The sequence below is a fragment of the Ambystoma mexicanum genome, chromosome 1q (genome assembly GCF_040938575.1).
Source record: "Ambystoma mexicanum isolate Mex_15411 chromosome 1q, UKY_AmexF1_1, whole genome shotgun sequence".
Taxonomy (NCBI): Eukaryota; Metazoa; Chordata; class Amphibia; order Caudata; family Ambystomatidae; genus Ambystoma; species Ambystoma mexicanum.
Window position 1 is genome coordinate 1,251,271,307 of NC_090922.1, and position 14,754 is coordinate 1,251,286,060.

The following is a 14,754-nucleotide window of genomic DNA, read 5'->3' on the forward strand; positions in this document are numbered from 1 at the left end:
CCAGCCTAGCCGTCACTCGCCCAGCAGGTTGGCTGTCCTTGCCAGACAGTCAGCCAGCCTATCGGAGTGCATTTGGGTCTCCTAGGAGACTAAGTACAGGGAGTTTCGGGCACCTCCCTCACTTCCTGCCCGCGCCAGAGGCGGTCTTCAGTCCTGAAGCTTGCCAAAGGCGTAGTAACAAAGGGACCAAAACTGGTTTGGCGAGCAGAGACAAATTCTAGAAGGACCTGTCCAAAAAGAAACGGTGAAAAAAGAAGACCGGGACCTGAGGCTCAGACACCATCTTGAAAAACATGGCTCCCGCGATTTTTAGCTGCCGGTCGTGAACGGGAAAAATCATGGTAGTTAGTTAAACCACTGCCACCAGTCATTTCGATAGGAAAGGGTAGCATTTGACTGCTAAATGAGTTTCTAGACACTGGATTACTAGGTAACCCCTCCAGCACTCTATTGGAAGGTAGTGTGTGCTGGGTCTAGGAATTTAAAGACTAGCAAAGTCAATTTAACTTTACTAGTTTATCCCAGAAAAGGTATTTAGACCTTGGGACATCCTGAAAGGCTTCCTTCCCTGAGTCACTGCCCTGAGGGTGCTGTGACACAAAAATCAAAAGATACTTATGGAGTTGTTTAGGCTCCATAATCAAAGAACACAAGAATGAAACGCACATCAAAATACATGAGAGAGTGAGAAGAGAGGCTCACACACTCCCCAGGTAAAAAAAAATCCAGCAAAGTGGGTTAATAGTAAAAGTGTTGGTAGTAGCTCCACATATATTGTGGACACACTGCGTGATCCCCGGGAAGCTTTGCCTGTGCGCAATATGGGGAATGGACTCTCAGAGGTGCTGACTTCAGTTGTAAAGTTTGCCACATTATGTGCAGAAATGGGAGCAGGAGATGCTTTGTTTCACACGGAGGTCAGGTTGCTCTCCAGGGGGGAAAGGTTTTAAATTGTGTTTAGGAACTTGGGAACAAAGTGAGACGCTTTCTCTCCTGGGTTTAGACCAGACAAAAGAGCCTCTGTGTGATTCACACCTGCTTGTACTGTTGGCTTACTATGGCGACCTCTTTGAAAAGCTACATTTTCTAAACCACTCCCTGCAAGGCACAGAAAAGAAACCACATCAATGGCTATGAACGCAAAAATGTCAGCATTCAAGAAGAAGTTGGAGCTTTTGAGGAGGAGGAGGAGGGTTAATGTCTGCATTCCGAATGCGTTTCCATTATTAGCAGATCTCCTAAGGAGGCGGAGTATGATCTTTTCATGTGTTGCTGAACTAATGGGAAACCATCTCAGAACCACTCTCAAATGTACTTTCCAGAGGACAATTGTAGCATCAATGACTGCGTGGTTCAGCCTTTCCTAGCAGACGTAGGGGCCCACCCACCTCCCAATACCTCCAGGAGGAACTAATGGAACTTCAAAGTGGCTGCCTACTGGAGAGCCAATTCAAAAAATTGTCCTTGAGTGGATTTCTGGCAAAATGCAGTTTCCTACTCTATCCAAATGCACAGTCAATGTACTTTTACCTTTCAGCACCTCGTACCTTTGCAAGATTGGATTTTCACCACTTGCAGCACTAAATATCGGTCAAAGCTAGAAGAAAACCTGTGGTTGTCTATTGCAAAAATGTAACCCAATAGTGATGGATGGCTGGCTGCTGAAAGGCAGGCCCACCCTTCACACTAGTTCTCCAGTATGCCACTGTCCAACTTGCAAGTGCCTGCATTGGTAGTAATGAAGTTGTTGTACTTGAGTATGTCCTACGTTACAGTATGCAATAAATATCCAACTACTTTTAGTCAAAGTCCCCTATAGCAAAAAATTCAGAATGCTGTGTTTACAAATATTTGCCTTCTAATTAGTAATTGCAAGCAATGATTTTGAAAGAATGTTTTGCACCCACACCTCCATTTGGCACCATTCTACACCAGATAAACATTTTTGAGTCCGTGTATAGAGGGGCCCAAGCCAGGCACCTTTTTCTTATGGAGGGCTCGGGGGTCAAAAAAGTTTAGACCACTGCCTGTAGAGCCTGAAGAGTGACTATCTTGTTATCAACAATTGTGTTTTTTTTTATTTTTTTTTTTAAAAGGCCGAAAAACCTAATTGCTATCTTGCCCGCTATATGTTAACATACATTTGGATTGCTAGTTTGGATGAGCACTTATCCTCCCTGGTCTCTAGGGGACAGTGCACATGTGGGCTTAAACGGCAGAAGCTTAATGTATTAAACCTTTGCAACATCCCTGGTTGCTTTAAAGTGGTCCATTATCCACGTGCTTGTTGTGCCCTTGTGTGCGACGTTGCTATGTGTCTGGTACGGTGCATATACAACTCGTACACATGACCGCACCTTCAGTGGGTATGAGCAAAATCATTGCAGTGATTTACTGTGAAGGAAAGGGTTGCACGGACCCAGCGATATTCAAGATTTGACCCTGTCGTCTGCTTAAGAACATTGCAGTGTCCCATAGCCCCTCTGAGAATGTGTCTATTGCAGTGGTCTCCCAACAGTCGATTGCGAGCTACGAGTAGCTCGCCAAAGCCTTTGAAGTAGCTCACGCTCGAGTTTCAGGAAAAAAAAGTGATGCCAGGAAGTGCTCTGACCAATCACAGGCCAGCAATTCTCTATAGCATATAGATTGCACCATGTGATTGGCCAGAGCACGTTCCTTGCTGAGAGCTGTGGTCCTATTGGCCACAGTGGTTTCTTTGTGCTACTCAGTTTGCCCGGGCTTTTTTTCTTTAAAAAGTACCATGGCGCCTTGCATCATTTTTGGATCTGTTTTGGAGGTGGCTGAGGCTTTGGCCTGGATTGCAGGAGCGAGCTGACAGTGGCATTCCAGGAAAACGTGTCTTGCTGAGGTAAGTTGGGTTGGGTGGATCGGTGGAAGTTATTTATTTTGTCTTTTTCTGCCGAGCCACTGCAGCCCCTGTGCGCACAGCTGTTGCGTGTTGCTGTCAGAGGGTCGGGCAGCTTGGCAGAACAAAGCCCGGGGTGAAATGGAGACAATTCAGCTGTGCTGCTTAATGTCTCCGCTTCACCCTGGCTGGTCCCATTTGCAATCATGTGAGCTACTTTTAGGTTACGGGGCTCTGGCGAGCACGCCCCCTCGGGACTTCCTTGCCAGAGCCCTGCCGTTTCTAATAGTTACTCATATGACTGGAAGTCAACCCAGGGTGAAGCGGAGACATTGAGCATGATAGCTGCGTGCCTCAGTTTCGACCCTGGGCTCATTTTCAGTCATGCAAGCCATTTTTTAGAAGGCAGGGCTCTAGCGGGCAAGCCCCCTCGTGACTTCCTCGCCAGAGCCCTGCCGTTACTAATAGTAGCTGCAGCCTTGTTGGTCCCATGATCTTCTTTTGATCACCCTCTGAAGAGAATCTCACGTTTGGTGTGCAGTAGGCCACTGGAACGTGAATGAGATGTGCAGGACACTATTCCACTCAGCAGTGGGAATGGGGGGAAAAAATATAAGGGGGGGAATCCCACAAGGGCCAGTGTGAGGGCGGAGTTGGCATTTGAACTCCACTCAAAGGAAATGTTCAAAATAGAAGTTTTAAAATGGGGCAACTTCCTTCATGCTGCTTCTTTACAAACTCCACGCTGCATCAGTTCCACTTTAAATCACTTTCCTGGCTGGGGTGCACCCAAAATACAGTTGGTAATACAGCAATTTTGAGTACATTAAGGGATCCATAGACACTCTACAGTAGAATGTTACCAGGGTAGCTCAGCAGGTTGAGAGACTGTTGCCGAGATGTTAAATATTAAAAAACTGCTTGTTAATCGTATGACTTTTGCAATTCCTATAAAATGTTTGGCCAGGGCATGGTTTGGGCTGGTCACTGGCTTATATTCAGAGCAGAGGTTGGGGATATTTCTGCCCCTGTAGTGAATATCAAAGGTTTACACCCATGAACCCACAGTTTAATTTCCTAATAACTACTGTCAGCACAACAGAAGCATTTATATGTGATTAAGCAGTTTTCAAGCATATAACATCGTTATAAATGACTTGGCATAGGTGCATGCCACAAAGTTAATATTTTTCGGAATTGCGAATGTGCTGAAATGGCATTGGTTTTTATTTTTTGACTAAGCAGAATTTTGTGTGCTCAATTATTTTTAAAACCATAATAACACATTGAAATCCCCCTCAGATTACATTGCACGTGCAGTCCCAAAAGAAACGTACAAACGAAACGACACTTGTTGAAATCATGGATCCAGAAGTAGGCGGATCATCCAACAAAAGGCAGAAGACGTATAATTTTCATCAAGAGTGGGAGACCGATTTCTTTTTCGCAAGCGTAAAAGGGAAGTGTGTGTTTAATTTGCAGTGGGAAAGAGTAATGTCGAGGGGCTCTTTGGGACAATGCATACAAATTATGAAAACTTTCATAAAGGAGGCAGTCTGCGATCCCAAAAAGTAGCTGAACTAAAAGCTGCCCTGCAGATGCAACAATCATTTTTTACCCAACCAGCAAAGAAAGCGAATGCTGCAACAGAGGCATCCTTCGAAGTTGCACATTATTTGGCAAAACACGAATGCACTTTTACAGATGGTGCAGGTCTTGTGCTTAAAAACTGCCCTGAAATTATGTCTGCCATTTCAGATGTGCAGTTAGGTGCAAACACAATGGCAAGGAGGGTATCTGCAATATCAGCCAATGTGATCGGGCAATTGGAAAAAGATTTGAGCATATGCAATCTTTTTTTTTTTTTCTTCCATTCAGTGTGATGAATCAGTTGATGCAAGTGATACTGCCCAGCTGGCACTGTTTGCTCGAATGGTGTGTGAAGACTTCACCAACAAAGAGGAATTCTTGACCTTGTTGCCTCTTGTTGCCTCTGAAATCCACAACCAGAGGTGTTTATCTACAATGAGGTCAAGAATTATTTTGTCAAAACAAAAATTTCATTGAACAAGTTAATAACGACTGATGGTGCACCAGGGCGTCATTCTGTTTTTGCTGCATGCTGTAAAGCAGACCCTGATTTTTCCCTCCATTATTGCACTACCACTGCATCATCCACGAGCAGGCAATTTGTGCCAAAGTGATGGGGTTTGATCACGTAATGGCCCCTGTTGTGCGAATTATGAATTCAATTTGTGCAAAGGCCAAATCTGCCGCACATGGTGATCTGTTGCTACACACGGAAATCTGATGGCTTAGCAGGGGGGAAAATACTACGTTGCTTTCTTTCACTTTTGCCAGAAATCAAAGACTTCATGAGGTCAAGAAATGAAGACCTCGGCCAATTATGCAGCATTTCTTGGCTACTTGATTTGGCATTTCTGGCTGATGTCACTGAGAAATGAAATGCCCTGAACTGTGAACTACAAGGAAAGGGTAAAACCATTGCTGACATAAGTGCAGTAAAGACATTTAAGTCCAAACTTAACCTTTTCAGTGAACAAGTGGATAAAAAGGAAAATGCATCATTTCCCTTCTGTAATGCATACAGCTAGTCCTGAATATAGACAAATACAGCAGTCTCCTGAGCAGGCTTAAGGAAGAGTTCAGTGACCGGTTCAGGGATTTCGAAAGGATTGAACCGTGTGTGATGTTCATCGCAAACCCCTTCATGGAAGTCAATGTTTGAACTTGCAGAACAAATGAGTGAGCTGTTTTACTCTGAACAGTTTTGCTATGGAACTGGTGATTGTCTGCAAGGGGACATTCAGTTGAAAAGCAGACAATCTCACATCAATTTCTGGAGCCTTGTTGATTACAAGGAGTACGGTAACATTTGCACAGCAGCATTAAAAGTGACTTCTCTGTTTGGTTCCACCTATCTCTGAATCTGCATTTTCAGATATGAACTTCATCAAATCGAAATTTCGAACACGCCTGACCGATGAGCATCTGAGTGACTCCATTCGAGTTGCTGTATCAAGTTATAAACCAAACTACAGAGCACTGGTGGATGGCATGCAGTGTCAACCTTCACACCTACTTCATTTTCCTACTTTGTAAAAGTCTTTTTATGAGAACTTCTAATAAATAAGAATGCAATAAAGAGATTTTTGAACTTATTAACATAATCGTGAAGGGATATGTTATTCCTTATATTTATGAAGGGGAAAGTTACAGCTAAAGTACAAGTTCCAATGTTCATGAACCACCCCTAACCCCTGATATAGCCTGCAAGTAGCTCTTGCTGTTGGCACCCTACTGAAAGTAGCTCACGCCAAAATAAAGGTTGGAGACCCATGGTCTATTGTATATAGAGGGCACAATGCTTTTAATTTTCAATAAGTTGCCCAGACAGCTGCATGCCAGTGCACAGATACCCGCTGGCATAGATTTCCCTTGTGTGGGGACTGTTGATGTGTGGCTTGTGGGAAGCGTGTGTGACTTTCGCAACATTTTTAATATTGCTTAATTCTGAAGCAGTATGCCAAGTGGCAAAGTTTTGTTTGGCTAGCATGAAGGCTGGCTATGTTTTGAAGTGTGTGGCAGACTGTTTGAGCCGCTGTGTGGTACGGGGTGTGCTGCACACACTACCAGGTGTAGTTTCAGGCTGGGGATGGTTGTAACGCCCTGAGTAATGAGTTCTTCGATTCCTCCTTCTGGTGGCACAGGGTGCTTTGGGCTTAGATTTGTTGTTGTGATTCTATGCATTTCTCTTAACAATGCTTGCAACCTGATCATTGCTTTCAGTCAAGCCATTGAACACCAGCCAACAAAAAAAGTGGCATGTCCAGCAACTGAATTTGTATTAAAGGAGGGTCTCCACGCCCCCCACCCCCTTTCAAGCTCAGGAATATTGCTGAGATTTGTGTAATGTGAAGTGTACGGGGCAGGTACTCTGTGAAGTTCAAGGTCAAAGCACCCCTAAAGAGGTTCTGTAAAGCTACCCCCCCCCATAAAAAGCGAACTGTCCGGCACTCAAAGACTCATTTTATATTGTAATGCTTTTGAATATTTTTTTCACTGCTGGAAGTTACGGATGCTATACCCATGAGGCAGAGCTTTTTTTATTGTGAAGAACACACTGATGGCTTGTTTACCCCCGTTTTCCATTGCCGGTTTGGTTCACAGTAGGGCTAGTTGTGCCAGCCTTTATGTGCAGGGGATGGTGTTGTACTCCCCCCTCCTCCCTATAACTCCTGCTCTATTCAATCTACGTTTAGTTTGTTCAACACTTTGGGGATTGAGGAAATCGCTACATGATTTAATATATACAAATGTAAGTTTCAGGGACTCTGGATTACTGCATGTTCTAGTTATACTTGTGTCACATTCTCTATATAGGTTCCCGGAGGGATTTTATTGCCCCTTCAGTGCTGTTTGGTTTTTTTTCAACCACTTGACCTCAGCAGTTAATTGAAGATAGTTTGCCTGTAAACCTTATTGAATGCATGCTAGGCATAGCGATCCATGTCATTAATTTTGAAAATATCTTTTTTGATCATTGTTTATTATGATCTGGGGTGAATGCTTTTGTTTTTTCTTCTTCTCTAATGATGGGACTAGTTCATTTTCATTAGATGTTGAGCTATTTTCATGCTTGTCTGGATTTTTAAGCAGCCTTGTGTATCAGAGGACTGGTGTGGTAGCGGGAGTTTTCTGACCTGGGCATGAAAAGAGTGCTGTTAATTGCTTTGCTATTTGAAAGCGGGAGGTCACTTTATTCCCTTAAGGCAGCGGTCTTCAAGCCTTTCTATGCTGACCCACCCCCCCTTGAGTAAAATAATTCTTGCCCTTCCCCCCCCCCCCCCCGGGGCCAGGTGGGGGTTGGTGGGGGGGGGGGGGTTTAGGTGTGAGGAGAAATCTGACTCTTCTGGAGGATAGTGCCTGGCTCATTTTAGCAAAGGCCTTCCTGCTAAGGTGTAATATTGACTTTTTGTTCCCCCAGTAAAGATCCCTTTGGTAATGGGTTCTGTCCCTGCACACCCTCCTATTTCCTGTACATTTTGCTGTCTGCAAGCTAGGGCTCTCTATGGTTGATAAAGTTTAAGAAACAAGCTGGTGCTTGTCTTTTAAAGGACACACACAAAATGACTGCAGCATTCTAGGTACAAGAGCTCTGCAGTTAAGAACGTATTGCCTCTCCGGAACACCCACCTCTAATTTGCAAACAGATGCAACTAGTTAAAGCCACAATGGGTGAAAGTCTTGGAGGAAGTTAACCAAGCACCAAAAACTCAAGAATCTGGACACATCAGGCAGGAACATCCATAGCAAGCCCACTATAAATTAATGGGTTTGGGTACAGACCTGGTTCACAAATACTTGGCGCATACTAAATTTACTTTTTTTATTTCTTCTTTTAGACAACTCAAATCAATGCACTCTTTTTGATTCCGACAATTCTCTGCATTTGAAATGATGGGGAATTTGAGCCTTTGCAATTCCTGGTGAAGTTAATTGTAAATTGCTGATAGAGGGCATCGATGAAAGTAGAAGAGAAATACGTGAAAAAAAGGATTTCAAGGCAGTCATGCTTTTGTAGTTAGGTAAGCAATTTTTTTTTTTTGGTTCATCTATTTGATGTTTGGGGGAGGAGGGTACATCTAATGTCCCTATGTGGAGTCGTTTCCTTTTTTCACACATACAGATGAATGCTGCACAATGCCCACCTCATTTACAGCATCTCTTTCCTCTAGAAGTATAGAGTGCTATGGGTTGAATGCCCTTGGGGACCGTAGTCCAGGTCAGAGTATGTGTGCAGCTAGGACAGAGAATGGATTGGTATTGGCGAATTGCACTCTACCTCCTTAAAGTTAGGTATGCAGTCTATATCTGGTCATCTGTAGGTGAATTTATTCCCATAAAGTCAGCTGACACGTGTTTCGACCTTAGCCGTCTTCAAGGCCTTGAAATTGAACACTTGGTATGGTGACCAGGTTTGGAAGTTGATTGTGAAAATATCTTGAAACAATTTTCTGATGGTACTTGATGATAAAGGGCTGAGTCCCGAGAGACCTGTCGATGGCTGGCGCGTTGTGCTAAAAGTCTTTAGTGGTTTTTGGACATCCTGGATTGGTTTCCCAAATCGAAATTCCTAAACTATCTTTAGATTATTTTTTTTTACCTTAGATGCAATCCTGAAAGTTTAGTCCACAGGTTGGGGAACCAATCTAGGATGTCCAAGGTAGAGCGCGATTCGCAAATACCAATCCGTTTTCTGTCCGATTCATTCAAGGTCTTTATAAGTATACCATGTGGAATTGGTGACGCAGCTTGCTGCTATTTATAAATTATAGTGGTCACAGCACTCTCTCAAGGGTATGTACCCATACACACTTTTATGTGTGCAGCTACACTGAGTTGTGGGTAGCTGCATGGGGAGGGAGGGAAAGCGCCAAGGAGAGCAAGAATAAGCAAATCCCCAAGGGGGCGGATAGGATCGCGCTTAAGGGGAGTCACCCCAGTGTACAGCTCAGGCAAAATGTTAGTTGTATTGGTAGTCACATTATGAAGTTTCAACTTGCCTTTTTCATACCCGCAGCCAAGAAACAGTATTAAGACACAGGAAACATTTGATGAAATAACGAAAAGCTATAATTGAGGCTTTAAAAAGAAAGGTAGAGGAGAAAAAGCAGCTACTGGTCTGGTGGAATCTGGTGGAAAAAGAAGATGCAGTGAAAGAAAGAGAATTATATTGTAAAAGCTGATGGCTGAAAACGGACTATTCCAAAATGTATTCATGGCTGTTCACAAAAGCTGGAAAACCCGAAGTCTTTTGGCAGGGATGGCTAGTGTTCTTCATTCCTCCTACATTCCTTCCTCAGAACCTGCCTCTTTCACCTGGACAATTGATAGACACAGCATTAAATCTGCAAATGTCTGTGTAATGTTGCAGTTCCTGGCGATGTATCTGTGCAACAACTGCAAAATATTGGACTATAAAGTAACCGGTCAATTGTCTGCTACAAATATTTTGTCGGACAGATCTAATTTGACAAGCTGAACTATCACCACATCTCCTTTAAAAGTGTGTTCTTGTTACAGTATGACAGTCATGCCTGTTTGGACAATGAAGTGACACCTACATGTTTCCACACACCTGCGCAATCTTTCATATTATGTTTTTTTTTTTTTTTTTAAACGATGGAATTGTAACATCCCCACAACTGAGTTTGGGTGCTATGTCAGCCCCTGCTACTAATCTACAATGGAATTGTAGCGCACATGCTGCTCTGTGAACTAAAGATGCAAGTGCGTGTATAGAACTATTATAGTTGATCTATTGAATTTGTAGGTTGGTGCCAACTTGTAAATGGTACATGTTTTTGTGCTATTGGATTTCTGTTGGGGGTAGGGGGGTCAGCTAATGTTTTCTTGGGTGTGGTGAATGGTCGAACTAATTGCTAGCTGCTCATAGATATTGGGTGAAGTGATCAGCAATCTTGTCATGCAGTTAGACCTTTAACAGATTCTGTTTAGGTCACTGAAAGTGTTTATTTTAGTGCAGTGATTTGTAATTGTGGGAGTTTATTGGGTGTGATGCCATGTTAGCTAGAGGTAAGATATGAAATGAGGGAGTTTAGAGGTTGGTTCGTGACATTGTGGGGTGGATTTGTAGTTTTGTATACTAAATCAGCAAACCTTAGTTAATGACATTTGAGTGCTCTAGCAAAGAAGGCAAGTAACGGCTGCAAATTCCATGTTTTCCAGTACACTATTCATAAGTCTAACCCTATAGTAATACCACCCATCTTACACACAAGGATTCAAAACCTTTTTCCTAAATCGTTTGAAAGCAACATCCTCCTGAAATTGTCTGCAATAATTGTTCACAATTTCAAACCCATCCTGAAATTGTCATGAAGTCATCCTGGAGTAATACAAGATCATCACGAAGTAATCAGAACTCCTCTTGGAGTAGTTTCTGTGATAACTCTAGAGTCATCTCATTTTAATATTTCGGCCTATACACATACTTCAGGATGGTTTTGGATGATCTCCCTGAACTAGCCATGGATGACTCTAGGATGGAGTCACCTGATGACTCAAGAATGATTCCAGGGGGATCTTCCTTTTTGACTTGGGACACAGTCATTCAACGCTTTTTATAAAACCAACTACAGCTAGCCCAATTGAAAAAGTTCTTCCTGCCAAGCAATCATTCCAAAAGCTTTCACTACCAACTGAGTACTAGCGAGTTTGAAGAGGCCAGTTGGCGCCACACTATTTAAGCAACTTAGGTACGCAGTGCCCTTGTGTGTGTACGAGTGCGTGCGCCATCTTATGTGTGGCCTGATTGTATTTTCAGGGATTGCACTTCGTAGCCAAGCAGTAAGGACTGCATTAGTCGCGTGCTCCGTGTGCTTTTGTAACATTGTGTCAGTGTGATCAGCTGTTGGCAACATTGTTACTGCTCTACTTTCTTTACATCTCGTGCTTGTATCGCGGCCTGCGTTCTTCCATCCACAGCAGCGTTCCATCGAGCGAAGCTGCTCTCGCTGTTTCGTAATTTTAGGAAACTGCATTTCCCAGGCACCCCAGCCTACTTCAACTGGTCAGCGGCACATTTGAAGAGGCCGTTTGGCACTGATTAGTGTCTGGGGCGCTCCAGGCCCAACTTTATACTATTTCCTGTAAATACTGCATTTCTTTCAGGTATAATCTATTTTATTGTTCTAGCAATATCTTTGCCAAACAACTTTCTGTTTTACACATATAAATAACCATTGGGCCGACAACACAGCACATTAGGGCTCTTGCTATGACTCGGGCACCGTCTGCAGTGGCCAAGGCAAATCAGTATCCGCACGACGGGCCACTTAGCTTTTTTCTCCTCAACACTAGATCCCTCATCTCTCATGGGACTGAGATTGAGGATCGCCTATGCCACGAAGCCCTTGATTCCCTCATAGTCACTGAAACCTGGCTCAATGAGTCTGCACCCTCTGAAGCCACACTACCATCCTCAGCCTTGTATGACCTCCACCGATGTGATAGGCAGGGAAAAAAGGGTGTGGGGATTGCGATCTTCTGTAACAAACTTCTGGACTGTCATGTACTTCCATGTGAGGCACCGGACAACTGCGAATGTCTGGTGCTAAAAGTCAAAATAAATCAAAGTGTCTATAACCATCCTGGCCTTATATCGGCCACCAAGAACTATGCCCTCATCTGAGGAACAATTTATCGGGTTTCATAACACATTCACGAAAGCCAATACCCCCGTCATCATTTTTGGTGATTTCAAACTCTGGGCCAATGACCCTCTGAACAAAGTACCCACTTTTCTGTGAGCAGCCCTAGGAGTCATATGGTATTTACAATTTGTGAATGAACCCAGACACAGTGCAGGCCATATCCTTGATTGGATTCTCACACACCGCCTACCAGTGTCTGATATCTGTGTTCTACCTTGTCCTTGGTCGGACCATTTTCTGACATCTCTTATCCATCCACCTGCCTCTACCACCAGGAGCCAGTACCAATTCCAACCACAGTGCAACCTCAACAAACCTAAAAAAGGTCATGGTCGAGAATCTCTTGCCCATTCTTAAGACTAAACTCTGGTTTAACAATGGCATATTGGAGTGAAACACTCCAAAAGAGCAGCTGAAAACGTGGCGGAAAAATCCCTCACCACTTACGCCGGCCTCATATAAACAAGCTGCACAAAAACTCAAGCAGGGCATTATAGCCTCTAAAACTACTACCTATAATAACAGGATCCATAATGATAAGTCCTGCTCGAAGGATGAAGCATCTCTTCACAATCCTAAAAGGACCTACTCCAACTAGGGACGCACATTGGTGCCAGTTAAATCATAATTAATTCAAACAAAACATGTGTAGGCATCAGGAGGCCATCTGTGTCACCAGGAAACTTATTCCATCTCCCAGGGTGGATATATCCACTCCTGGCACTAACTCCAAGCCCATTCCAGATCACAGAGTTGATGAGTTCATCTTCTCGCCCTGTTCGGAGGCAGATATCTTGCAAATCATAGTCTCCCTAAAACCCACTGCCTGTCTGGGAGATATCTGCCCCTTGGGGGTGTTTAAGGATTGTTCACTAATTCTGGTCCCTTAGGTCACTAAGCCATGAATTTATCCTTTGCCGAAGGTTTGGTCCCCCAATTTCGGAAGGAGGACTGGATTACATCACTTCTGTCATGATCACTGTTCCCAAGGAGCCAGGACCAGCCCAACGTCCTTGGGAGCAGGCCCCTAATCCTAGGCACCAGCCGGTCCCTACTGGGACCTTTTGGGCCCTGTCCTGGCACGGTGGCACCAGGCTCATCAAAACCATCGGTCCCGGCACTGGAAGCGCCGGGCTCATAATTGGTGTGAAAGTGCTTGGGTGGACTTACCTGCAGCAGACCATGCTGCTTACTTACCAGCCACTTAGAAGCCCTCTGTGAACAGGAACTACTTTCTTACCTGGGTGGGGCAGCTCCACTCCCTTGATACAGCACTGGAACTCTTCTGGAAACTGGAACTCTTTTCTTACCTAGGCAGGGCCGTGGAAGAAGACGCCTCATCACTCCAAGGCTATTTAAACCACACCCGATAGATGAAACGTGCTTCGCGTTATTCTGCATCTGCAGCAGAACGCTCACCGAGTCTGTTCCAGCCTTTCCTCTTTCGATCCTGAACCTGCAAGAATTATACTTACCATTCCTGTATCCAGTCAACATCAGCACCTGCAAAAGACCAGAAGCAACAGGTTAGCAAGACAAACTCTACACACGGTAGCAGCGGCCGTGTCTTCACGCTGCACCTTCGCCTGCAAAGACAAAAGCATTGTTATACTTACCGGCACGCCGTGAATTCCGGATTTCTTCATTCTGCATCGCCGCCTGAGAAGACAAAGTATAGTTAAAACTTACTAGCATTCCGCTGACTCCGGCGCTGCAAACCAACATCTGAAAGACAAAGGAAAAAGACAATAAGCAGGTATTGTCACGCCCATCACGCTTGTCGCAATAAAACGCCTGCGAATACTCCGGCGTCTCTTTAACACGAACTAATCTGCAAGGAAAGAGACAGTTAGAGCGCTTGCCATACTTACGAATTTCCAGGCGCTTCACTCCATCTTCCATCCCAAGAGTCCTGCAATACATAAGGGAAAAGCATTATACAGAGTCTTCAATATTAACGTGCCACGCATTTAAAGACTATAAAGACAAAAGGTGTCCAGAAACTCACCGCTCGTGCAGATAACGACGGTAACCATCCTCTGAATTCAAGAGGCCAATGTTTCACCAGTGAAGGAACTGGCAACGGCACCCTGCACCAGACGCAGATGGAGAGCCCAGCATTCACCTATCTAAGGTGAGCACGTTGACCTGGGGGGGGGGGGGGCTCTACAGAAAAGCTGGGAAGAGAGAGAGAGAGAGAGGGACATTCAACAACCCAGGCCATTAACCCCCATATTCTTTCACCTGCAGAAGCCTCACTCTTCGAGTTTGACACACAGTGCGAAGAGGGTCGACCCCAGAAGCCAATCGAGTCCTGCACATTACTTTTCGAGTCACAGACACCTTCCTGCCAAGACCCGTGCCTCCATGGGAATCAGGTGAGCGTTACAGAACGCGAAGCCCACCACAATACTCCTACCCAGGCGCAATGGAAACCTCAGACACTGATCAACTAGCCCAGTTGCTCGGAGAATTAAGAGCAGAAGTACATGCAGCTCGTCAGGAAACAAACTCTCTAAGAAGAGAACTGATACTTTCCAAAGAGTGAACTGAGGACCTCGCTAGGCAGTTGCTACAAACGCAGGCAGGATAGACACCTTTGCCCGTTCCAGGAGGAAGTTATCCTTC

At 44.4% G+C, this 14,754-nt stretch overlaps 1 protein-coding gene across 5 annotated transcripts in view; it reads left to right on the forward strand.

Moving 5' to 3' along the window:
- LOC138545302 (FRAS1-related extracellular matrix protein 1-like) overlaps positions 1–14,754 on the forward strand; it is a 1,530,918-nt gene that overhangs the window by 21,652 nt on the left and 1,494,512 nt on the right. For 3 of the 5 annotated variants that reach the window (XM_069642060.1, XM_069642059.1, XM_069642063.1), the window contains one exon: positions 8,293–8,475. The exons of the other annotated variants lie outside the window; for them this stretch is intronic. The gene's annotated coding sequence lies outside the window, so the exon portion shown is untranslated. The remainder of the gene's footprint in view (positions 1–8,292; positions 8,476–14,754) is intronic. 5 annotated transcript variants of the gene reach the window in all.